The sequence below is a fragment of the Agrilus planipennis genome, unplaced genomic scaffold, assembly GCF_000699045.2.
Source record: "Agrilus planipennis isolate EAB-ADULT unplaced genomic scaffold, Apla_2.0 scaffold195, whole genome shotgun sequence".
Classification (NCBI taxonomy): Eukaryota; Metazoa; Arthropoda; class Insecta; order Coleoptera; family Buprestidae; genus Agrilus; species Agrilus planipennis.
Window position 1 is genome coordinate 536,357 of NW_020439173.1, and position 11,839 is coordinate 548,195.

General features: G+C 35.5%; 1 protein-coding gene across 2 annotated transcripts in view; it reads right to left on the minus strand.

Moving 5' to 3' along the window:
• LOC108739850 (dnaJ homolog subfamily B member 6) overlaps window positions 1-10,828 on the minus strand; it is a 39,130-nt gene extending 28,302 nt beyond the window's left edge. The window contains exon 1 of one of the 2 annotated variants that reach the window (XM_018473928.2): window positions 10,383-10,828. The gene's annotated coding sequence lies outside the window, so the exon portion shown is untranslated. The remainder of the gene's footprint in view (window positions 1-10,382) is intronic. The other variant, XM_018473933.2, reaches the window with a different exon arrangement.
• Window positions 10,829-11,839: the final 1,011 nt, after the last annotated feature.

The window sequence follows — 11,839 nt, forward strand, 5'->3', positions numbered from 1 at the left end:
TAAAATCACTAAATAAACCTAACATATCGTGCAAATAAATGCGTGTAGGTATTGTAAAAGATAAGCATAGCAAATGTTTCAAAGGTAAACAGGTAGCAGATTTAAGATTATCTTTTACGTGGTCGTCTATAAACAATGGACTATTGAAGTTTCTGCATACAACAGATGCCTTAAAATTAGTAACGGACTTATGTAGGACATAATTAATAGTAGAAGACTTTACTTGTTGAAACTCCACAATCAATTAAAGGAAACGAAAGTAATGTTTGTAAAATATTAATTGTTCACAACATTGAAGATATCTTCACCTGAAGAAGCCAATGTTATGGTGAAACAATTTTTGTGAACAATTTTTGAAAGTTTACTTTCGTTTCCTTTAGTTGATATAGGACATTTTTAAATATTGTACTTGACATCCGTTCGTGCATCTTCTTCATTTATTGCATAGTAACGATGTAAACAAATACTATTTTTAAGTGTCCGATGATGTCATATCAACCAGAATAAATAAACATTTGTTTAGACAAACGTTTGACTATGCATACGTATATTATACATATGTAGGAAATAGATAACGATAAAGTAACTATATGTATGCATTACGATAAGCAAATGTAACATGCATCTATTTTTTACTTGGGTACAATTAGTTGTTATAATAAATACGCCTGTGCGAATAATAAACCCAAACTTACAGCTGTCATCTGGCGACATTACTTATGTACTACAATTGTATTATCAGCGAACACAGATACTACAATCTGATGTAGAGACAGTTGCACGACATCAAAAAAATTGCATCTATATGAAATATAAAATAGAAATAGTTATTTTAGGTTTTTTATTTGTGTTTTAAACAGAACAACTTCAAATAAATCAAATTTCTACTGCGAGGTATATAATCCTCTCATTAACAGTCAAAACATAAGCGATTGTCTATAGCACAACTGTACACGATGGTACATGTTTCACTATGTAAATTTTTAACATACCGGACACGGTAGGACAAGGCACCACGTTAAAATACTAAACAGCCACAACAATGAATACAACGAACAACTTTTTGTATCTTCCCATTCAGGATATTAACTCCGGCAAACAGAGTCCCCCTATTGTAACATGTCAACATTTGAGAATATCTTTCGATCATAAACTAACACACAAAATGTGTAGAGCTATTTCAGAATCTCATGAGCTTTCACATGCGCGAGGCGTTGCAAAAACATTGATTCAGTCATCAACTGTGTGCCACGCTAAACAACTAACGATGGAGTTTCAGGTAAACTATGTTATTGAAAAACGGTCATCAGATTCTTAACTACCTGCCCACTGATAAAATGATCTTATTAAAGGACATAAAGGATAAATAATACAATTCATGCACAGCAGAGAAAAAAAACATAGTACACATGTATAAACAAAGTTTGTACAACTAATTTGTTCAAGAAACCATTAAGTGTTCGAAATTGCATGTGTGGTAACAGTTTTGACATGAAATGAAAGAAAATAACTCCTGCTTACTATTTTAGATATTTTAACGAAAAAGTAAATTCACTAGAGGAGCTGACTCCCTATTTCTACGCTGATAATCCCTGGATTTTTAATAAGGACTCTAGATATCTTTCCCTAACGCCTACCCTGGAAGAAGCATGTATGTAATCAAGGAAGTTCCATAGTAGGAACCCCCAGAAATTGTAAGTAGTACTCACTCAAAAAATCTACTTATTTGTTGCTCCCTTATCAAAAATATTTATAAAACAAAAATACAGCCACTGCCATTCTTTGGGAACAGATCAAGCTTCAACACAAAGTAGCAGATGTTCTATGAAGATACTAGAAGCAGATTTTAACGAGTTAAATTGGAATGCAGTGGTATGTGAATTATTTATTTATCTATCGTCAAAACAAACGAACACAATATGCAAACAAGAGACAGTGCATATAAATTTATGTTGACCTTCGAGTAATATAACAATTTAAGGACTTGATAGGCGCCAATAGACCGTAGCAGCATACTAGCTCATCTTACATTGGTATTATTGACTAACTGTCTGATACCCATGACTAATGAGAAATTATCTCATGAGTTTAAAACGTAAAAAGTAAAATGCCAAACATGTACACAAAATCTTGCAAAATTAATCAAAATGTTTCAAAGAAGAATTAAGCCATCAACATAGTATTATGTGAAATTAAAATTACAAAAATGGAAAGTTATTTTATTCTGTTAATAAAGATTTTCTAACAGGAAGTGTTTGAATGCAAACATTACTGATGGTAACTGATATGTGTAAAAGAGATCTAGGAAACTATGAATAACGGAAATACTATGATTACAGTTACCATGAAATTAAAATTGTATTGAATTACAGTTCAAAGGTGTAATAGGTATCATTTATACAGACACGATATCGACATCATCAACTACCACATAAAAGTAATTGTTCTATCCCTAGGGAACAGTACTTTTTCCCTGGATAAATGGTAGACTATGTCTTTTTCTATACCTCTGATAATGTATGTACAAAACTTTGTGAGAGTTTTTACCGGAGGCTTCTCTTGCGTTGATGTCCTAAATACGTGTCAAAAATCATTGACGACCACATAAAAGTAATTATTGTCCTATGCCTCTTTTGAAAATCCAAAAAGATTATTGAAGGTGTATGTTTGGAGCGCGGCACTGTACTGGTGCGAAACATCGACGGTAGGCGCAGTGGAAAACAAAAGGTTAGAAGCGTTCGAAATTTGTTGTTATAGGCGAATGATGAGGGTAACGTGGATAGAAAAGGTTAGAAATGAAGAGGTAATAGAAAGAATAGGAGAATAGAGGACTTTATGGAAGTTAATAAAAAATTGGGCGAGGTAGGTTGGTAGGACACCTTCCCAGGCATGAAGGTCTAATCAGAGACATATTAGATACAGAAACAGGAGTTAGGAGGGGTAGAAGTAAACCTAGATTAGATTACTGTTCGCAAATAGTTAACGATGTAGGATGTTTTAGTTTTAGGGAAATGCGAAGATTAGCTCAGGATAGGAAAAGGTGGACCAACCAATCTTAGGACTAACGACGATGATGATGATGTCTTTTCTGTACCCCTGCCAATGTTTGTACTAATTTTTATGATAGATTTTAACCATGGCTTTGGTCGTGTTGATGTCAAAGATCATGGGCGACCACATAAAAGTATTGTAAAAAATGAAAGTTATGCATTTTCTGAGAATTTTAATAAAATTGATCAAATTTTAACACTTATGCTACTCAATAACGAGAAAGAATGTCTCCAACTTTATAACCACAAAAATAGATAAGCACCCTTAAAATTATTTTTGTAATATTTCGTGCAATGTTTTCTTTGTTTTGCCCATTTTCACATTTTTATTTGTCTATTTGGTCTCTTAATCAGATAAAAATATTGAAGTTGCGTCCGCGTTTGAAGTATGAACATTAGTAGCACAAGAAGTCTTTTTCTTTGGTAAACTCAGGTCATAAAAACTGAGAGCGATCTCAAACAATCCATAAAAATTTCGAAAGTAAAAAGGCGCGGCACTTTTTCGAAATTTCTGATCTAATCAAGGTAATATTTGGATATTTCATAACAATGTGCTCCAGTTACAAGAAACAAGAACACAAGCAATCATAATGGAGTCCATTTAACAATGCAAGAGTTTTACATATTTTTTTCTTCCGGATTTGTAGTTACCACTAACATAAAACCTGACCGTTTTTCTTGTTCTAATTTTACAAATATATTTTAATACGTAAACAACAGAAAGCTATAATAAAATGTTAGGGTTTGCCATCTCAAAAGAAAAGCGGAACCCTTCATAGGTACCGTCTGTCACAGTTGATTTTCTATATCGAAAATTCTACATAACAGATTTGTATTATTTAGATAAATTTTCAAACTTATCAACACTTTTTTTGGAGTCACGTATGATACAAATTATTCTTTCAAAAGATGATGTTGTCCTTTGATGACCTCTCTCTCTCTCTCCCACCAATGTAGACCTGAAAATAACTGCCAGTTGTTTCTAATCCATGACGTATTAAAACTACTAATTTTCATTATGCGTAAAAACTAGAGCATGAAAAGTTCAAACTTTGAAGAAACAAATGGGAAATAAAACTACCTACACGCCTATTGTTGGTTTATGAATGTATATTAAGAATATACATATAGGTACATGTATAACAGTATGCATTTCTTTCCCCAAAAGGGCATCAACTAAACTAATAATCCTATAATTAAGAATTGTTTCGCAAATCGTACTTTATTCTTGCGCGCTTATTACCTAATTCGATCATTNAAGGTTAGAAATGAAGAGGATAGAAAGAATAGGAGAATAGAGGACTTTATGGAAGTTAATAAAAAATTAGGCGAGGTAGGTTGGTAGGACACCTTCCCAGGCATGAAGGTCTAATCAGAGACATATTAGATACAGAAACAGGAGTTAGGAGGGGTAGAGGTAAACCTAGATTAGATTACTGTTCGCAAATAGTTACGATGTAGGATGTTTTAGTTTTACGGAAATGCGAAGATTAGCTCAGGATAGGAAAAGGTGGACCAACCAATCTTAGGACTGACGACGATGATGATGATGTCTTTTCTGTACCCCTGCCAATGTTTGTACTAATTTTTATGATAGATTTTAACCATGGCTTTGGTCGTGTTGATGTCAAATATCATGGGCGACCACATAAAAGTATTGTAAAAAATGAAAGTTATGCATTTTCTGAGAATTTTAATAAAATTGATCAAATTTTAACACTTATGCTACTCAATAACGAGAAAGAATGTCTCCAACTTTATAACCACAAAAATAGATAAGCACCCTTAAAATTATTTTTGTAATATTTCGTGCAATGTTTTCTTTGTTTTGCCCATTTTCACATTTTTATTTGTCTATTTGGTCTCTTAATCAGATAAAAATATTGAAGTTGCGTCCGCGTTTGAAGTATGAACATTAGTAGCACAAGAAGTCTTTTTCTTTGGTAAACTCAGGTCATAAAAACTGAGAGCGATCTCAAACAATCCATAAAAATTTCGAAAGTAAAAAGGCGCGGCACTTTTTCGAAATTTCTGATCTAATCAAGGTAATATTTGGATATTTCATAACAATGTGCTCCAGTTACAAGAAACAAGAACACAAGCAATCATAATGGAGTCCATTTAACAATGCAAGAGTTTTACGTATTTTTTTCTTCCGGATTTGTAGTTACCACTAACATAAAACCTGACCGTTTTTCTTGTTCTAATTTTACAAATATATTTTAATACGTAAACAACAGAAAGCTATAATAAAATGTTAGGGTTTGCCATCTCAAAAGAAAAGCGGAACCCTTCATAGGTACCGTCTGTCACAGTTGATTTTCTATATCGAAAATTCTACATAACAGATTTGTATTATTTAGATAAATTTTCAAACTTATCAACACTTTTTTTGGAGTCACGTATGATACAAATTATTCTTTCAAAAGATGATGTTGTCCTTTGATGACCTCTCTCTCTCTCTCCCACCAATGTAGACCTGAAAATAACTGCCAGTTGTTTCTAATCCATGACGTATTAAAACTACTAATTTTCATTATGCGTAAAAACTAGAGCATGAAAAGTTCAAACTTTGAAGAAACAAATGGGAAATAAAACTACCTACACGCCTATTGTTGGTTTATGAATGTATATTAAGAATATACATATAGGTACATGTATAACAGTATGCATTTCTTTCCCCAAAAGGGCATCAACTAAACTAATAATCCTATAATTAAGAATTGTTTCGCAAATCGTACTTTATTCTTGCGCGCTTATTACCTAATTCGATCATTATCCTTGTGACGCAAGTCGGGTATAATGGGCAGTTGTCTACACTCAGATATAAACGATTAGCGCAACATTTATTAAAAAATAGTTCAAGGAGCTTTAAGAACATTCATTAAATATCTTTAAGACCGATTAGACGAAGGCACATAATAATACGTACAAAAAAATTGATAGGAATTTTCACATTAATATTTGCAGATGATATAGCAGTATTAGCATCTAGCAAGGAGGACTTAGAGATAGCTTTAAATAAAATGGAAACAGTACTGTATTAAAATAAATAAAAGTAAAACTAAAATACTGGTATGCAAAGAAAGAAAAAGTAGGGAAAGAGCGAATATAAAGATAGGAGATGAAAAATTAGAAGAAGTGGCTGATTTTAGATACCTAGGAAGTCAGATAAGTCAGGATGGAAGGAGTAGTAGGGATATAAAGCAGAGGATAGCGCAGGGTCGTGTCGCCTTTAACAAAAAGAAGTAACTTCTATGCTCGCGAACGGTTAATTTAGAAATTCGAAAAAGGTTGTTAAAGGCGTATGCTTGAAGCACGGCGTTGTACGGGTGCGAAACATGGACAGTGGGTGCGGCGGAAAAGAAAACATTAGAAGCGTTCGAAATGTGGTGTTATAGGCGGATGATAAGGATAACGTGGGTAGAAAAAGTTATGAAGAGGTATTGGAAAGAGAAGAACTCTACGGAAATCAATAAGAAATAGGAGAGATAGGTTGGCAGGACACCTTCTCAGACATGAGGGTTTAGTCAGAGACATACTAGAGGCAGAAACGGGAATTAGGAGGGGTAGAGGTAGACCTAGATTAGATTACTGTTCGCAAATAGTTAAGGATATGGAATGTTCTAGTTTTAGGGAAATGCGAAGTTTAGCCCAGGATAGGAAAGAGTGTAAGTACGTGTCCAACCAATCTTAGGACTGACGACCCTATGATGATGATGATTAATATTTGATGTTAACCACTATTAAATGTCAAAGTGTTTTATATATAAAGTTTTCAAATTATTTACTTATACGTATATCGCTCCAAAAATATGCAACAGAAGTTTACTTTCAAGGACATCTATTAATTCGAATGAGCACAGTCATGATTCTGCTCACTTTGCTCTTTATATTTGCTGGACATCTCTGAAGGACCATTCGCTAATTAATATGTATCATGGACTAAAAAAACCAGGAAGCAAGTAGAAAAGTTTGACAGCCAAGTTTTTGAAGCAGATTAAGTAAAATTTACAACGCAACAAACCATTAACCATGCAATAATTAAATTTTTACATCTCCAGATTTCTCCAAGACGATTTCGATTTTATAGTTACTTACTTCAATAAATTCATGTTTACACAAACAATAAAAACTGTATTTCACCATGAATGTAGTTACAATATATATTAAACATTTTATGACTCAACAAAATTAACAATAATATAATAATTAACAATAACTGACTCACAATCAGTAAAGTAATAACATGCATACATAAAATTTCCTGTTTTTGTAGTTGTAATCACGTTGAGACAATAATTAAACTTTTCTTTTGGACGAACTCATTTAAAATAGATATCCTATTAACTGATTTATTATTAGACCACAAAAAAGAAGGTTTACGTTTAAATCGTTAAAATTTCGCTGATTTTTACGACGAAATTTTATGGTTTTGACACTACGATGTTGTTTATTACGGCATCATGTGCCCAATCAAACAATTAATACAAACAATCGATAAAGACTATGTCAATTAACCTGGTTTAAGCAAACTTGGTCTAAATCTTAAGTTTACTCACGTCTTCAAGTAACGTTAGCAACAACGGTCGTTGCCTTTTTTAAACAAAAAAAAAGGAAAACAAGAGAAATTTTGAAGGTTAGTAACCCATTCAGAAAGGTGCAAATTGGACAATACTGCAAAGAAAACAAAAAATTGTGTATATGAGGTAGACGCAACGCTAAAGCGAAGATACTTTTAAACCTTTCAATAAATATTATATTCTATGTAACATAGGAATACTGTCCTCTGCATAGGCCGCTTCTAGAAGCGGTAGGTATGTTCTATGCTCTCGTCAACTGTCGATGACACCTTTGGCCACTTCTGGCCGCTTCTAGAAGCGGTAGGTATGTTCTATGCTCGCGTCAACTGTCGATGACGCCTTTGACCACTTTTGGCCGCTTCTAGAAGCGGTAGGTATGTTCTATGCTCGCGTCAACTGTCGATGACGCTTTTGACCACTTTTGGCCGCTTCTAGAAGCGGTAGGTATGTTCTATGCTCGCGTCAACTGTCTATGACACCTTTGACCACATGTGGCCTCTTCTAGAAGCGGTAGGTATGTTCTATGCTCGCGTCAACTGTCGATGACACCTTTGGCCACTTCTGACCGCTTCTAGAAGCGGTAGGTATGTTCTATGCTCGCGTCAACTGTCGATGACACCTTTGGCCACATGTGGCCGCTTCTAGAAGCAGTAGGTATGTTCTATGCTCGCGTCAACTGTCGATGACACCTTTGGCCACATGTGGTCTCTTCTAGAAGCGGTAGGTATGTTCTTTGCTCGCGTCGACTGTCGATGACACCTTTGACCACTCCTGGTCGCTTCTAGAAGCAGTAGGTATGTTCTATTTTCGTGTCAACTGTCGACGACACCTTTGGCCGTTTCTAAAAGCAGTAGGTATGTTCTGCGCTCGCCAACTTCATCTGTCGATTACGGGCTGCTGCTGCAGCTTGTGGCCCGAATGGACCATTACTGCCATCGGATTTGCTCCGATAACAACTGAACTGCATACAACACAGGAATACTGTCCATCTACATAGGACCACTTCTAGAGGCAACCAGAAACAGCCAAGTGAGCAAGCAGCCTTAATTCAAACACTGAGCCACTTATAGGCCCCTTGCACCCTTGGCTACTTTTGATGGCCACTAGAAGCGGTAAGTATGTTCTATGCTCGCGATGACGTGCTGTTGGCGCAGCTTGTGGCCCAAATGGACCATTACTGTCGTTGTGTTTGCGCAGATAACATTTGAACTGCATACAGCATAGAAATATGGGGCTGCTTTTAGTGACGACCAGAAGTCGCCAAGTTTGCGAGCGGCCCTAATTCTTCACTGACTTATAGGCCACTCGCCCTGATCACTACTGGAAGCAGGAGTTATGCTTCTTCAACTGTCGATGACGGCTGCTACTGCAGCTTGTGGCCCGTACGAACCGTAACTACAGACCTTTAATTAAATCACTATATTTTGAAAATTCTTTTAATGTTTTACTCAGTTGGTACCTATTACGCCACGCGAATGTTATCCGTTAAGATATTGTACAAAGCATACTCAGGCTTTCAGTTTACATTTTTGATAAGACAGCAGCTAATGTACATAAATAAATATCTTTCTAATTAACAAACAAAAGAAATATTTGAGCCTACAGACCCCAAAACCGCAGCCTTCGTTGTTTCCGTTGTCGATTAAAATTTGTAATGTCTACTCAACAAAGCAAAGAGGATGGCGATGGCGATAAGGAGTAGGTATCGACCTTATTATATGTTATTTGCAAAACTGGGTGGCGTACCGTATTTTGTACCGATAAACAAAAAGGTAAACCTAATTAATAACAATTACGTAGTAGTAGAACAAAAGCGATCAATAATAAATACTTGGAATACCTGGCGCACTTGTCGCTTACCTATTGGATTTTTTGGCACAAGCTTGTTCTATGTCATTCAACTAAAATATTCCTTGTTCCGCCCGTTACCTACCTAAGTCTATTAGCGTATCCTAAAATTAAAAGCTCAACTGCAATATAACGACTAAATGCACGAACCAGTTCTAAATTTGTTTTCTATCTAAACATGGCACTAGTCCAAGAGGAGAACAGACGGACGACCCACGAAGTTCAGAGGTAAATTTAAGCCACTAAAACTCGATTTTTGTGAAACTTTTTAATCGACTTTTTAGAACGTCAACTTACTCATTGATCGAACTTGGTAAATTCCCAAGGTAAATGGAAGAAAATTCCAAATGTAAAATGCGTAGAGGCCCGATAACAACGCATACTTTGTGCCCAGTTTAAAATTACATTGGAATTTTTCAGTATCTAGGTAGTCAGACACTTAACTGCATTTTTGAATAGACAATAAATTATGCGTATAAGTAAAAATATTAACCATTTTTGAGGTGATTCACTGCTGCTTACGCAAAAGCAACGATGATATCTATCCAACAGTGAGCAACCTACACGTGTACCATACGTCAATTCGAACACAAAAACAAATTTGCACTATTTTTGGGAATACATTTCCGAAATTTCGTTCGGAAAATTCTAGAAATTCGATAACGTTCGGCGACTGTTCTCGATACCATGGTAACAGGATTGCATGAACGCATATGCAACGGACAGGATACAAAGGAGTTACATGCAATTACCAACCCCTTCAGCATTATGTCACCACTACGCGCTCGCTCGCAAATCGATACATCATTTTCTGCTTCCCTTTTCCACTTGTTTGTGTCTTCACAAACCCGTCATGTCGCAGTTAAAGAAAGCAAAAGTCATGAGCAATAAATATACTCACCCAGAACAGTGGAGAAAAAAATTAAAATCCAAGTCGATACTGGCTGCGTGAGCGGACGATTACGATCACTTATTATTATTAGGAGGGACACTTGTCGAGCCTGCACATCACATAAGCGTTGAAAACGCGGACAAAAGTAATTTAAACTGTACGAATTATTACGGCAAATTAAACGACGATAACGGCCAGCTATGTGTAGCTATTAATGTTGTAGTTTTGTTATTACGGAACGATGATCACTGTCGATTTCTTTGAGATCGAGTTTAACCGTTGAAACGAGCAAACAACAGCTGCAGCACACAACAAACATACAACACACAAGCGAGAAGAAACGAACAAACGCTGCTAACAACAGCCAACGTGACCGCTCGATAGCAACAAATCGGTAGTAAGAGCCAGTAACAGCACACAGTAAGTTTGTATCGTCACATTAGCCTAGGTAGAGCGGGATCGAGACCGGGGTGGGAGAACGATCGAAACAACACACTCGTTACCTCATCGGCGCAATCGCCGCAACGTCACACCAACGCGCGCGTACGGGTAAATTTAAATTTTCGTTCAATAAAATGTGTTCGTTATTGTTGTTTTACACGAGAACGCTGCAGCAAGCAAACGCAAAAGTAACTGTACAGCGATTCCGTGGAATTATTCTGGAGATGGACGATTAATATCTATAATAAGCGAAAGATAATGGAGCCTTGACCTTTAATAATGTTAATAATCAAATAAAGTAATTATACCTTGACTCAGAATTACTAATGGACTCATTTGAATCACTGATCGTCAATGAACAATTTTTCCACATTACTATTTATCGCACAAAAAAATTAATCACTAATAATGGAATATCGTATTGTGGTTGATGTGAAACCAAAATAATTTGTAACTATGTAACTGAATTATATGTTAGTTATACTTATGAAAGAAGACAAATAACATATTGTTTCCTAAATTATAATAATTGGATGTCTAATTAGTTATCTTATTGGAACAAATGGCCGTGTGATAAGCCAGGGGCCATTAAAAGGATTCAGAAGATGAAACTAAGTGTGAATGCACAAGGAAGCTACTTATAAACACATTTGTTGTGTTGTTCTTTGAAAAAGTAAATAACATAATAATTATGCACCATATCGCGTAAGTAATAAAGAAGTTACTGCCAACAGATGTTCTCTATCTATCGGATAATTGAATTGAAAGCAAAACGATCGCAATCACATAATCCACAAAGAAACTGTCTAGACTTTGACCGTTAACCTCTAAGCAGAAAATGTAAGAAAATTGTGGACTCCCTTTTCCCGAAGTTTTTTATAAAATAATTTGGTAAAGGTCTAGATGATGGGGATGGGGGGATCGAAAGAGAAGGTCTCCCCCACCACTGTACCATAAAAAGTTTGTGGCAGTCTCACCCCCATAAAAAGTTAGAGGGGTTCAATTCTCATTCTCATTCTTAAACA